Here is a 12,490-nt window from a genome sequence, read left to right on the forward strand (position 1 = left end):
TTCAACAACGAGAGGTCAAGGAGTTTCTGGTTAGAAATAGGGTGCTGTTCTCTGACGTACCTGGGAAAACCTCGGTCGTTAAACATGACATCATCACTGACCCAGGGGTTAAAGTTAATCTAAAGCCCTATAGGTTACCAGAAGCACCAAGAGCATCGGTGTCGAAAGAAATTAAAAATATGCTAGAGTTAGAGGTTATTGAAGTATCACATAGTGAATGGTCAAATCCCATTGTGTTGATTCCAAAGCCCGACGGGAGTGTGCGTTTCTGCAATGACTTCCGAAAGTTGAACAGTGTTTCAAAATTCGATGCCTACCCGGTGCCACAGTGGAGAAGGAGGCATTGGCCATAAAGTGGGCGTTACAAACTTTTAAATTTTCGGTGGAACACAGGCCAGGGGGCCTGTTGTTTAAAGCAGACGCGTTGTCACGCGTTCATTGTTTGGGGGCTTCAGTTGTTCCGCCCCATAGGTCGAAACAAAGGGGGGGGATATGTGATAGGATCACTGGTAAAGTGGTCTGTGACAGGGACATTTATCCCAGATTCCTGTCTTATGTGTTTTAAAATCCCCAGGAGAAAGTCTGCAGTGTAGCAGGCTTGAGTTTCGGCTTTTTGAAAAGCCGGTTTGGGACCTGGGGGTTGTGGGTGAGAGGAGAGGGAGGGCTCCACCCACGGCCATTCCAGGTTTTGGTTCTCTTAGCCTGGTAACAGGCTTGTTAGAGTTTTCCACCTGAGAGTGGCCAATATAAGCCTAGTGTGTTTAGGGCTGATTGTCTCACCTGGGAGAGCAGACAGGGAGTTTGCTCAGAGACACTTGGAAAACCTATCTGTGAGTACTGTGCTGTGCTTTGTTGCTGGTGAGGGCATTAGGCCCTGCCAGGTTCTGGTAGTGAGGGAACTACCTGTGAAGTTAGTGCCCCGACAGGGCTAGGATTTACGTTTATGTTTTCTTTATGTTATTTCTGACATTGTACAATAAAGACTGGCGCCGACCAGCTTGTACTTGCATTCAGACTGGTGTGCTGCTTCCCTGCTGCTGTGTGTGTGTGTGTGTGTGTGTGTAAGGAAGGAGTCCTCTACCCAGGAGAGGGACCCCCTAACCTAACTGTGTCACAATATGGTGGAGAATGCGGGCACCCACACACACTGAAGTTGCAGCAAGAGGAAAACTTTCCATTTAAAAATTAAAGGGACAGACACCCAATTTGTGAGTGTGGAAATAACACTGTGTCCTTGGAGTCCCATAGAGGAGGCGTCAGCCAATGCTCAGAGAGGCAAGGTTCAGCTTCCAACCTACACCCCGGGATAAAATGGAGGACATTATTAAAGCCTTGCTCCAAGCTACAGCAGCTCAGCAGGAGACAAACAAACTTCAGCAAAAATCTACCAGGGCTCAGCAGGAAGCTACAGCAGCTCAGCAGGAATCTACCAGGGCTCAGCAGGAATCCACCAGGGTGCAACTGTTGGCCTTGGAGACAGCCCAGAGGCAACAACAGGTCACCATTGAGGAAACCCGCCAGGCCATAAGAGAGGTGGTACAGCACCTGGTCGCCCGGCCCAGAGATGTTAATACTGGTCCTCCCACCACCATTCACTCCGTACGAGCCAGTCACTTCCTCCAAAAGATGACTTCGGGCGATGATGTGGAGGCCTATCTCGCCGCATTTGAAAGAACGGCTGAAAGGGAGAGTTGGCCCGAGGAGCAGTGGGCAAGTCTGGTGGCACCTTTTTTGTCTGGGGAGCCACAAAAAGCATATTTCGACTTATGCCTGGCTGATGCCAAGGACTATAAAAAACTAAAACAGGAGATCTTAACTCGCTTGGGAGTCACCACCTTTGTTCGTGCCCAACGGGTCCACCGCTGGGAGTTCCATAAGGACAAGCCTCCACGTTCACAGATGCATGACCTCGTCCATCTGTCCTCAAAATGCCTACAGCCCGAGATGCTGACGGGACCACAGATCGTGGAAAGGGTCGTGATGGACCGGTACCTGCAATCATTACCTGTGACTCAGCGCAAGTGGGTGAGCCATGCAGACCCTAAGTCCGCGGACCAGTTGGTCGAGCTGGTGGAGAGGTACGTGGCGGCTGAGGAGCTGATGAGTATGCCCCACCGAGCCCCGATGGCGCACCGGCGAACTCCCAGAGACACTGGTAAGACTGTTCCAGGAGAGAAGGGTACTGGGCGGTGGAATGTACCTAAGACTGAGGGTGTAGAATCTGGAGACAGGCCTGCCAGGCCAGGAAGGTTCTTGCCCCGTAAACGACTAGACATTAATATGACTCAGTGTTTCCGATGTGGTGGCTTCGGCCATATTGCCGCTAATTGTGCACTTACAACTGAACCTATGCAATGTGATACTGCTCATGTCTACCGCAGGGGGTCTTTCTTTGCACAGATAGCCTGTACGGCTGACCGGTAGGCTGAGACTGATAAGCACATGTGTGTACTCACTGTAGATGGCAACCGAGTAGAGGCACTGTTAGACTCTGGTAGCTTGGTGACACTTATAAAAGCTGAGCTGGTGAACTCCTTGAGGCATAAGGGGAAAACTGTTGATGTGACCTGCATACATGGGGATAATCGATATTATGTTACTGCCGAGGTGAACATCGAGACACCCTGTGGCTCTGCTATAGTTTCTGTGGGTTTGGTGCATGGTCTGATGTACGATGCAATATTGGGGAGAGACTTTGCTCACTTCTGGAAGTTGTGGGAAAGCCGCTTTGTTCCAGAAGTAAACAACCCCGATCCATTTGAGAAGGTTGTCGATATAGTGGAGGAGGGAGTTTCTTCTGAGTCAGAGTTATTCCCTTTTTCTACTATGATTGGCGAACTAGAAAATGCGGAGCGTGACAGTGGCCCGCCAACTGATGTGCCTCCCATTGAGGTGGGAAGTGTTGTTGGGCCAGTTGATCGTCTGCCTGATTTAGAGGTCAGAAGAGAGGTCTTTGCCATGGAGCAGTTGAAAGACCCTACTTTGGTAAAAGCCAGGAAGAATGTAAAGGTAGTTGATGGTAAACCCGTAGACCCTGATAGTCCTTTGTCCTATCCCCACATGGCAATGTGTCAGGATTTATCCTGCCCTGAGTGTCAGTATCATGCTCCCAGACCATGTTTTAAGGGTCCACTAGTTCCATTTCCTATTGTAGAGGTGCCAATAGTGAGAGAGCACCTGAAACAGGCTCAACAGGCACAGCAGAGGGTATACAACCGCAATGCTCGGTTACGCAGCTTTGCTCCTGGGGACAGAGTGTTAGTGTTGGTTCCCACTGTGGAAAATAAACTTTTGGCTAAATGGCAAGGGCCCTTTGAAATCTTAGACAGAGTGGGACAGGTCAATTACAAAGTTTACCAGCCGGGGAAAAGAAAGCCGGAACAGATATACCATATAAATCTGTTAAAGCCCTGGAAAGATAGAACGGTACTGTCGGCCGTCCGAGCCCCTCCAGTAAGTCCAGGGCCCTTAGTTCCCAAAGTGACAGTGGCAAAAACCCTGTCGGCAATTCAACAACGAGAGGTCAAGGAGTTTCTGGTTAGAAATAGGGTGCTGTTCTCTGACGTACCTGGGAAAACCTCGGTCGTTAAACATGACATCATCACTGACCCAGGGGTTAAAGTTAATCTAAAGCCCTATAGGTTACCAGAAGCACCAAGAGCATCGGTGTCGAAAGAAATTAAAAATATGCTAGAGTTAGAGGTTATTGAAGTATCACATAGTGAATGGTCAAATCCCATTGTGTTGATTCCAAAGCCCGACGGGAGTGTGCGTTTCTGCAATGACTTCCGAAAGTTGAACAGTGTTTCAAAATTCGATGCCTACCCGGTACCACAGTGGAGAAGGAGGCGTTGGCCATAAAGTGGGCGTTACAAACTTTTAAATTTTCGGTGGAACACAGGCCAGGGGGCCTGTTGTTTAAAGCAGACGCGTTGTCACGCGTTCATTGTTTGGAGGCTTCAGTTGTTCCGCCCCATAGGTCGAAACAAAGGGGGGGGATATGTGATAGGATCACTGGTAAAGTGGTCTGTGACAGGGACATTTATCCCAGATTCCTGTCTTATGTGTTTTAAAATCCCCTGGAGAAAGTCTGCAGTGTAGCAGGCTTGAGTTTCGGCTTTTTGAAAAGCCGGTTTGGGACCTGGGGGATGTGGGTGAGAGGAGAGGGAGGGCTCCACACACGGCCACTCCAGGTTTTGGTTCTCTTAGCCTGGTAACAGGCTTGTTAGAGTTTTCCACCTGAGAGTGGCCAATATAAGCCTAGTGTGTTTAGGGCTGATTGTCTCACCTGGGAGAGCAGACAGGGAGTTTGCTCAGAGACACTTGGAAAACCTATCTGTGAGTACTGTGCTGTGCTTTGTTGCTGGCGAGGGCATTAGGCCCTGCCAGGTTATGGTAGTGAGGGAACTACCTGTGAAGTTAGTGCCCCGACAGGTCTAGGATTTACGTTTATGTTTTCTTTGTGTTATTTCTGACATTGTACAATAAAGACTGGCGCCGACCAGCTTGTACTTGTATCCAGACTGGTGTGCTGCTTCCCTGCTGCTGTGTGTGTGTGTGTAAGGAAGGAGTCCTCTACCCCGGAGAGGGACCCCCTAACCTAACTGTGTCACAGTACATACAGTATTTGTTTGAAGAATGATGTCTTTTTGGAGAACCGGTTACACCTACTTGTGTTGCAACTGAACTGTCAGCTCTGCAGTTGTTGACAGTTACCCCAGATGCCGGTTTGGTGAGGAGATAAGTATCGGGCTAGCGCTGATACATGCTGCGATAGCAGGCAGCATGTGACGCGATCCCTGTAGTTGGGGCTAGGAGGGGTATCTTACGGCATGCTGGAATGGAGTGCTGGAGTGCTCAGGCAGCAGGTGCGCCGCTGACCCTTAGCCCTCTGTCACGTCCCCAGTGCCGATAGTCTTCCCTGCTGTAGCACACAAACTATCTTACCTTCACTCGCGGCTGGGACTTGGATGTTGGTCGTCCTTCACAGTCAGCCTTCCGTCTAAATGTGGGCTGGGTGATGCCGGTATTCTCCAAATGTTGTTTGTGGGAAGCTGTAGTGACCAACGCGTTTCTGCCGTCCTCGGCGGCCTTTTTCAAGGATATCCATTGATAAGCCATTATTCTACATGAACAACTTTTGGCAGCATAGTTGAAGCAGTTGGTTCAGGTTCTAGAGGTTTATCACAGTGTTGCTGATGTGATTCATAATACCTAGTACGTCAGGGTGTGCTGTCATTAGCACGAAACTAAACAATCATGGCTAACCATGTATCTCTGATAGCCAGTCATACAGTTCAGACACCTCACTCACAGAGGATCTTGGAAGATTACTTTCTGCGTCGTAAAGAGAGCCCTTTGCCATTACCAATGATGGCAGTGAGTAGGATCACACAAGACCTCCATGTAAAACCGGCATCATTAAGAAGTTCTAGAGACATTAGAACTCTGACAATCTCTGCATTGTATATAACATTTTAGGGAAATGTCCATAGCAGTAGATCCCAGAAATGTCCAAACAGCTCAAAGACTGCATTGACGTTCCAGACAGAAGTGTATATGTACTAAGCCTTGGAAAGAAATAAAGTGGAAGGGGATAAAGTACATACCAATGAACTCCTAACTGTCATTTTACAGGCTGTGCTTGAAATATAACAGTTAGGAGCTGATTGGTTGGTAATTTATCTCCATCCACTTTATCTCTTCCAATGCTTAGTACATAGGCCCTCATTCAGAGCCGCTCGCTATTTGCGGTCGTTCGTTCTAAAACAAGGGGTGGCTATTCAAATGAACCGTTCGCTAATTGCGGTCTGTTCACGCCTCTAGGTCTGAACGAGTGAGCGAAACTTGCGGTTGTAATTTTGAAAAATACGCCCCCTTGCCGCTCGCAGCATACGTCATGTCCGCTATTTATTAGATTCATCGAGTACATCGAACAGCGTATGAACTGCTCGCTATTCTTGTGGCTGGTTTTTTCAACCGCTATTTTGCGAGCAGTTCTGAGTAAAAAAAAACCAAGTGACGTGGTCAATGACGCTGCTGTATTAATTATGCACTCCCTTAAAACGCCCGTTTTGACCATTAAGCACGCCTGCGTTCGAATTCCACACCCCCGTTTTCAAGCACCTTCCCCTGTTACCACCCACATACGCCTCCTTCTGTCACTCAAAATAGCAGGCATTCGCTATATAGCGAACAAACGATTTTCGGCCGCACTGACTGGTTCACGCATGCGTATTAAAATCCGTATGCATGCGCAGATGTGCGAACATTGGTCAGAACGAACGAGTGGCCGCTTACGAGCGGCTCAGAATCAGGGCCATAGACCTCAGAATCCTTATATGCCATACTTGCTGGGACTGCGTACCAGGTCCTTGTTCCCATTCCTTTTTAAATAAATATCATGGTAAAGGGAAGTCCCAAAAACGTTGAGATCTAGTCAAAACTTCTGCTTGTCATATACTGGGTCTAGGCGAGAACACATCCATAGGGCCTTTTGTGTTTTATTGCAGCTGTGTTATATTGTGGTTAGTCTGGCACAAAGATGTATTATGTCACACACTGGGTATAAGCAATCAGCTTTGCTGTACGTTATAAGGCTGTGACCCATTATGTAGTAAGTAAATTCCAATAAAATTACCTAAGACCTAAAGCCTTACAACATGCTGAATTATTGCATAAAAATCAATACACGGTGAAGGCAATAATGACCATGAAATGTGCTCTGTTTACTGTTTAGCCTCAGCATTTTCCTGCAGGAAGAAATACTTGAACTGAATAAAATGTTACATGTTTGTCACACAGTGAGTAAATACACCGAAGCCACATTTTGTCATGACATTCCATGATCAGTCCCTAACCTTGTCTTCGCAAGCTGTTCAGTAAATGACAGTATACAGTACGCACAGGGAAGTCTGAAGAGCATAAATATATATATATTATATATATGTATATATATATATACATATATATATATATATTCTAAAATTGGATGAATTATAGTATTGTAATTGTGTTAAAAACTTGTTCAGTCGGTCATTCCAGTATATAACCTTGCTAACATGTTCTGTAAGTTCATATTCAGGTGTCTATGTAGTGTGTACTAAGCCTTGGAGAGAGATAATGTGGATGGAGATAAAATACCAACCAATCAGCTCCTAAATGTCATATTTCAAACACAGCCTGTGATGTGACAGTTAGGAGCTGATTGGTTGATACTTTATCTCTGTCCACTTTATCTCTCTCCAAGGCTTAGTACATAGACCCCTTAGTCTGATTTTAGAATAAGTTGCATGCACCCACTAATACGTTAGTGAAGAGAGCCCATTATAGTTGTAAATCCTGACACAGAGGCGCACGCTACTGCATCTGCGTGTGATACCTATTTTCACGTAGTTGAGTGCTGTTTTGCAACTGCGCATGCGCAAAAATCCCTGACAATTGATAAGGCCCCTGTGTAACACAGTGGCCCTGATTCAGAGCCGGACGCTGTGACAGAGCGCTCGCTCTGAATCAGGGCGTCTTTTTTTTTTAATGGAGCAGCCTCCTGGCCGCTCGCATTGCTGTGGGTTGCCACCCACAGCTAATGTGAGCGACCAGGATGATGGTCGCGATGGTCAAGACCATTGTGACCATCGGGCTTGCAACGAGACCCTTGTGGTAGGGTCTCGTGGCGCAAGCCCCAGAGAGCTTTCGGCTCAAACAGAGGCGAAAGCTCTCCCACTAACATCACTTGTGATGTCAGTGGGGCCGCCCCAGACGGTAGGCGTTCTCATGGGAACGCCTCCGTCTGGGCAGCCAACCCCCGGCCCGCCCACCAAAGGGGGCGTGCTGTCACTTAACATCGACAGCACGCCCCCTTTGGTGCAAGACCCGGAGTGACGGATTGCCCGTCGCTATCCGGGTCTTGCGCATGCGCACGACGGATCCGGCTCCGTCGTGCGCATGCGCTCTGGGCCACCATCAATCCAGTTGTGAGCACTCAGCGCTTGCGACCGGGTCTGAATCAGGCCCAGAGTGTGCGCACAAAGGTGCTGCTAGGGGGCAGATGGTATCACAAATGTTGTGGAAAAGTGATGGGCGTTCCTTGGCTTTGACTGGGTGGTGGCTACAAACACAAATGGTCCGTATAATGGGCATAATGGGAGTGTCCCAGCATGTCAGTGAAAGCAGCTGAGTACACAGGCGCACAACCGCAGACCTAGGAGCCCACAATCAGACGGAGAAACCGCAACTGCCAGAGGTCTGGTACTAGTGTTGATGGTGTGACCGATGATGGCGTCTAAGCACCAACCTGTATTACCGCATGTACAGATGCTGAGAGTGGGCGTCTCAGACTGTGTACTTTCGGCCTCACGATTATACACAAGGGAAGGGGTTTGTAGCAGCATTTGCATAGAGTAGCAGAAGGCCAGGCACCAATAGATGATGCTGCATGCAACTCAGGAACCAGGCCCTGATAGGGGATACAGTACTTTCAGAATCCTGACTAATGGGATGCCGGAACTTAGAACACCAGGGAATCAGTATGATTTACCGCCGGCCACATGGCCGGTGGTTCAAATCCCAGCAGCGGCAGCTCGACACAGGTGGAAATCCCGAACATCGGTAGGTAAGTATAAACTAACCTATTCTTCCCCTTAACCCTAACCCTCCCTTAGGGGTGCCTAACCCTAACCTCCCCCCCATGTGCCTAACCCTAATCCCCCCTCTAAGTGCTAAAACCTAACCCCCCTTCCCTGCCGCCTAAACCTAAGTCCCCTGGGGGGGGTGCCTCACCCTAACCTCCCCCCGGGGGTGCCTAACCCCCTCTTCCCCTAGCCTGACCCTAACCTCCCGGGGGGTTGCCTAACCCTAAGTCCCCCCCCGGGAGCCCTAACCCTAACCCTCCCCTGCGCCCGACATCCATTCGATTGGGATGCAGGGTGCCGGTCTACCGGCATAGGTAAAATGACAGGCATCGAGATTTCAACGCCTGTCATTTAACCCTTGCCGGGATTTAGCAGTCGGGACGCCAGTGGTCGGCATTGCGTCCGCCGGCTTTCCGACTGTTTCCTGAATACCGGCACCAGAATCCCGACACCTGTCAGAATCCCGGCGCCGGCATCCTGACCGCCTACATCCCGAAGTTAAGTAGCGGTTTTGGGGAGAGGGTTAGGGATAGGGTTAGGCATATTATTATTATTATTATTACTCTGTAACCAACAGGACAGGTGTACTCGGAAGGGCCTAATGCTATTCAACATTTGGATGGTTAGCTTTATGTAGGGGAGGACGCATGTTTGTCACCTCTAGTCCCCTAGAGAACCAGGCCCCATACTGAATAGCTCGGACTCATTGTAGAAAGGAGGGAGGGGAACATGCTTTTTTCTCTCTCTCTTTTTTTATACAACACTCAATGCAAGCCCAAACAGGCGATGATGTGTGGGTTTTAGATCCATTGCAATTTGCATTTTCACCTTCCAAATGACTAGGTACTACTATCCAGCAATAAGTAAAAATCTAAGTTAGATAGCGGTAGCATACTGTAGTAAATTGCCAAGTTCCCAATTCTAATTTAAAGTACAGATGTGCGGTTCGATTCTCCAGAAATCTGAATCCACCTGAATTTCGTGAATCCGGGTAAATCCTAGTCGCGGTTCTAATCTCCTGAGGAGATCCGGGTAAATCAGGGTCACGGTTCTGATCTTTTTGCGGTTTGGAATTTGGATTTTAAATCTGAATTTCGGGTTTTGGATTGCATAAATTACATGATTTTAGCTGTTTTTAAAACTTTTTATCTATTTTGTATTTAAAAAATCCAGATCCAAAACCAAAACACTTGAGGGTGGTTTGCAAAACCAATTCCAGATCAATAACCTTGAAGGAGATACAGATCCAAAACCAAAACACGGGGGTCGGCGCACATACCTAATTTAAAGAATGATACTGTACCAATTGGCCATACAGCATCAGATGTGTTGAACATTCTTTTTTTATCTGACAATAAATACAATATTCCACCGAATAATTTAGGGGCTGAATCTGATATGGAAGCATAGGTACCAGAATGGGGGGGCAAAGGGTTGATTCCCCCACAAACATTTGAGAGGCACCAGTATATGTGTTGTATTGTAGGGAGCAGGCTTACCACGGGTCGGGCCCTGAGTTATTCCCCATTCCAGCTGCTCCACCTCCTCCCTCCCCTCACTCCTTCTCTGCCCGCCTCCTCCCAATACATCTAGCTCCAGCCTCTACAGTGGTTAGCAACTGAGGGCTGGCCCTTCCTATCAGATCGTATTGTACCTGAACTTATTATTAGCAGTATTCCCTCCATAGCAGCTGGCGTTGTCTAGATTGGCTCCGTGTGATGATACCCCCTATTAGCTGTGTCCTAATAGAGAATCTATCTTTCTGGTAATAGACATTGTATAGCTAAGAGTTTCTCATTTTGACTCTTTTTATCTTCATTTTTATCTACATATTTATGCAATTGTGTTCATTTTATATATGTACAAATAAATTAGGGGTGTGCACCGGCCACTTTTCGTGTTTTGTGTTTTGGTTTTGTATCTGGATCTTTCTTCGTGTTTTGGATCTGGATTGGTTTTGCCAAAACCACCCTTTCGTGTTTTGGGTTCTGGGTTTTGTGTTTTGGATCTGTATTTTTTTTAAAAAAAGCATCAAAACAGCTAAAATCACAGAATTTGTGGGTTTTTCTGCTCCTATGCTATTATTAACCTCAATAACCTTAATTTCAACTAATTTCCAGTCTATTCTGAACACCTCACACCTCACAATAGTGTTTTTATGTCCAAAAGGTTGCACCGAGGTAGCTGGATGACTATGCTAAGCGACACGAGTGGGCGGCACAAACACGTGGCCCATCTAGGACTGACACTGCAGTGGCAGACAGGATGGCAGTTTGAAAAACTAGGCCCCAAACAGTACATAATGCAAAGAAAAAAAAGAGGTGCAAGATGGAATTGTCCTTGGGCCCTCCCACCCACCATTATGTTGTATAAACAGGACATGCACACTTTAACAACCCAATCATTTCAGCGCCAGGGTCTGTCACACGACTGTGGCTGAAATGATTGGTTCGTTTGGGCCCCCACAAAACAAGCTGGCAATTGATATGTCCCTGCACAAACTGGCTCTACGGAGGCAAGATGTCGTCCTCATCCTCCTCATTCACCGATTCCTCACCCTCTTCAGTGTTGTGTACATCCTCATCCTCACAGAGTATTAATTCATCCCCGCTGTAATCCACCACCACAGGTCCCTCTGTACGTTATGGAGGCTGGTCTCCCTGGAAGAGTTGATAATTCATTTTTATGAACATCATCTTCTCCACATTTTGTGGAAGCAACCTCCTACGCCTTTCGCTGACAAGGTTCCCTGCTGCACTAAACACTCTTTCGGAGTACACACTGGAGGGGGGGCAACTCAGGTAAAATAGAGCCAGTTTGTACAGGGGCCTCCAAATTGCCTCTTTTTCCTGCCAGTACATGTACGGACTGTCTGACATGCCTACTTGGATGCTGTCACCGATGTAATCCTTTAACAGACAGACGCACGCTTGTCGCTGCTACTTTGAGGATGCAGGTGCGGCTACAGCCCACACAATTCACAAAGACAGAAAAAAAAAATAATTTTTTTATTTTTTGTGGAGCGCACTTTGGGGGTTACACCACCCTTTAACAGACAGACGCACGCTTGTCGCTGCTGCTTTGAGGATGCAGGTGCGGCTACAGCCCACACAATTCACAAAGACAGAAAAAAAAAAGAATTTTTTTATTTTTTGTGGAGCGCACTTTGGGGGTTACACCACCCTTTAACAGACAGACGCACGCTTGTCGCTGCTGCTTTGAGGATGCAGGTGCGGCTACAGCCCACACAATTCACAAAGACAGAAAAAAAAAAGAATTTTTTTATTTTTTGTGGAGCGCACTTTGGGGGTTACACCACCCTTTAACAGACAGACGCACGCTTGTCGCTGCTGCTTTGAGGATGCAGGTGCGGCTACAGCCCACACAATTCACAAAGACAGAAAAAAAAAAGAATTTTTTTATTTTTTGTGGAGCGCACTTTGGGGGTTACACCACCCTTTAACAGACAGACGCACGCTTGTCGCTGCTGCTTTGAGGATGCAGGTGCGGCTACAGCCCACACATTTCACAAAGACAGAAAAAAAGAAGAATTTTTATATTGTTTGTGGAGCGCACTTTGAGGGTTACACCACCCTTTAACAGACAGACGCACGCTTGTCGCTGCTGCTTTGAGGATGCAGGTGCGGCTACAGCCCACACAATTCACAAAGCTTGTCGCTGCTGCTTTGAGGACAGTATCATATGCAGTGACAGTAGTCTTGTCAGAAATTGTTGGCACGTCCTTCAGTCCGGACCAGATGTCCAAACCGGCCCTTGACTTATGACACAGGCGCACGCTTGGCGCTGCTACTGTGTTGATGCACGTGCGGCTACATCGCACACAAGTCACAAACACAGAA

The sequence above is a fragment of the Taudactylus pleione genome, unplaced genomic scaffold, assembly GCF_031769625.1.
Source record: "Taudactylus pleione unplaced genomic scaffold, aTauple2 ptg000100l, whole genome shotgun sequence".
In the NCBI taxonomy this organism is placed as follows: Eukaryota; Metazoa; Chordata; class Amphibia; order Anura; family Myobatrachidae; genus Taudactylus; species Taudactylus pleione.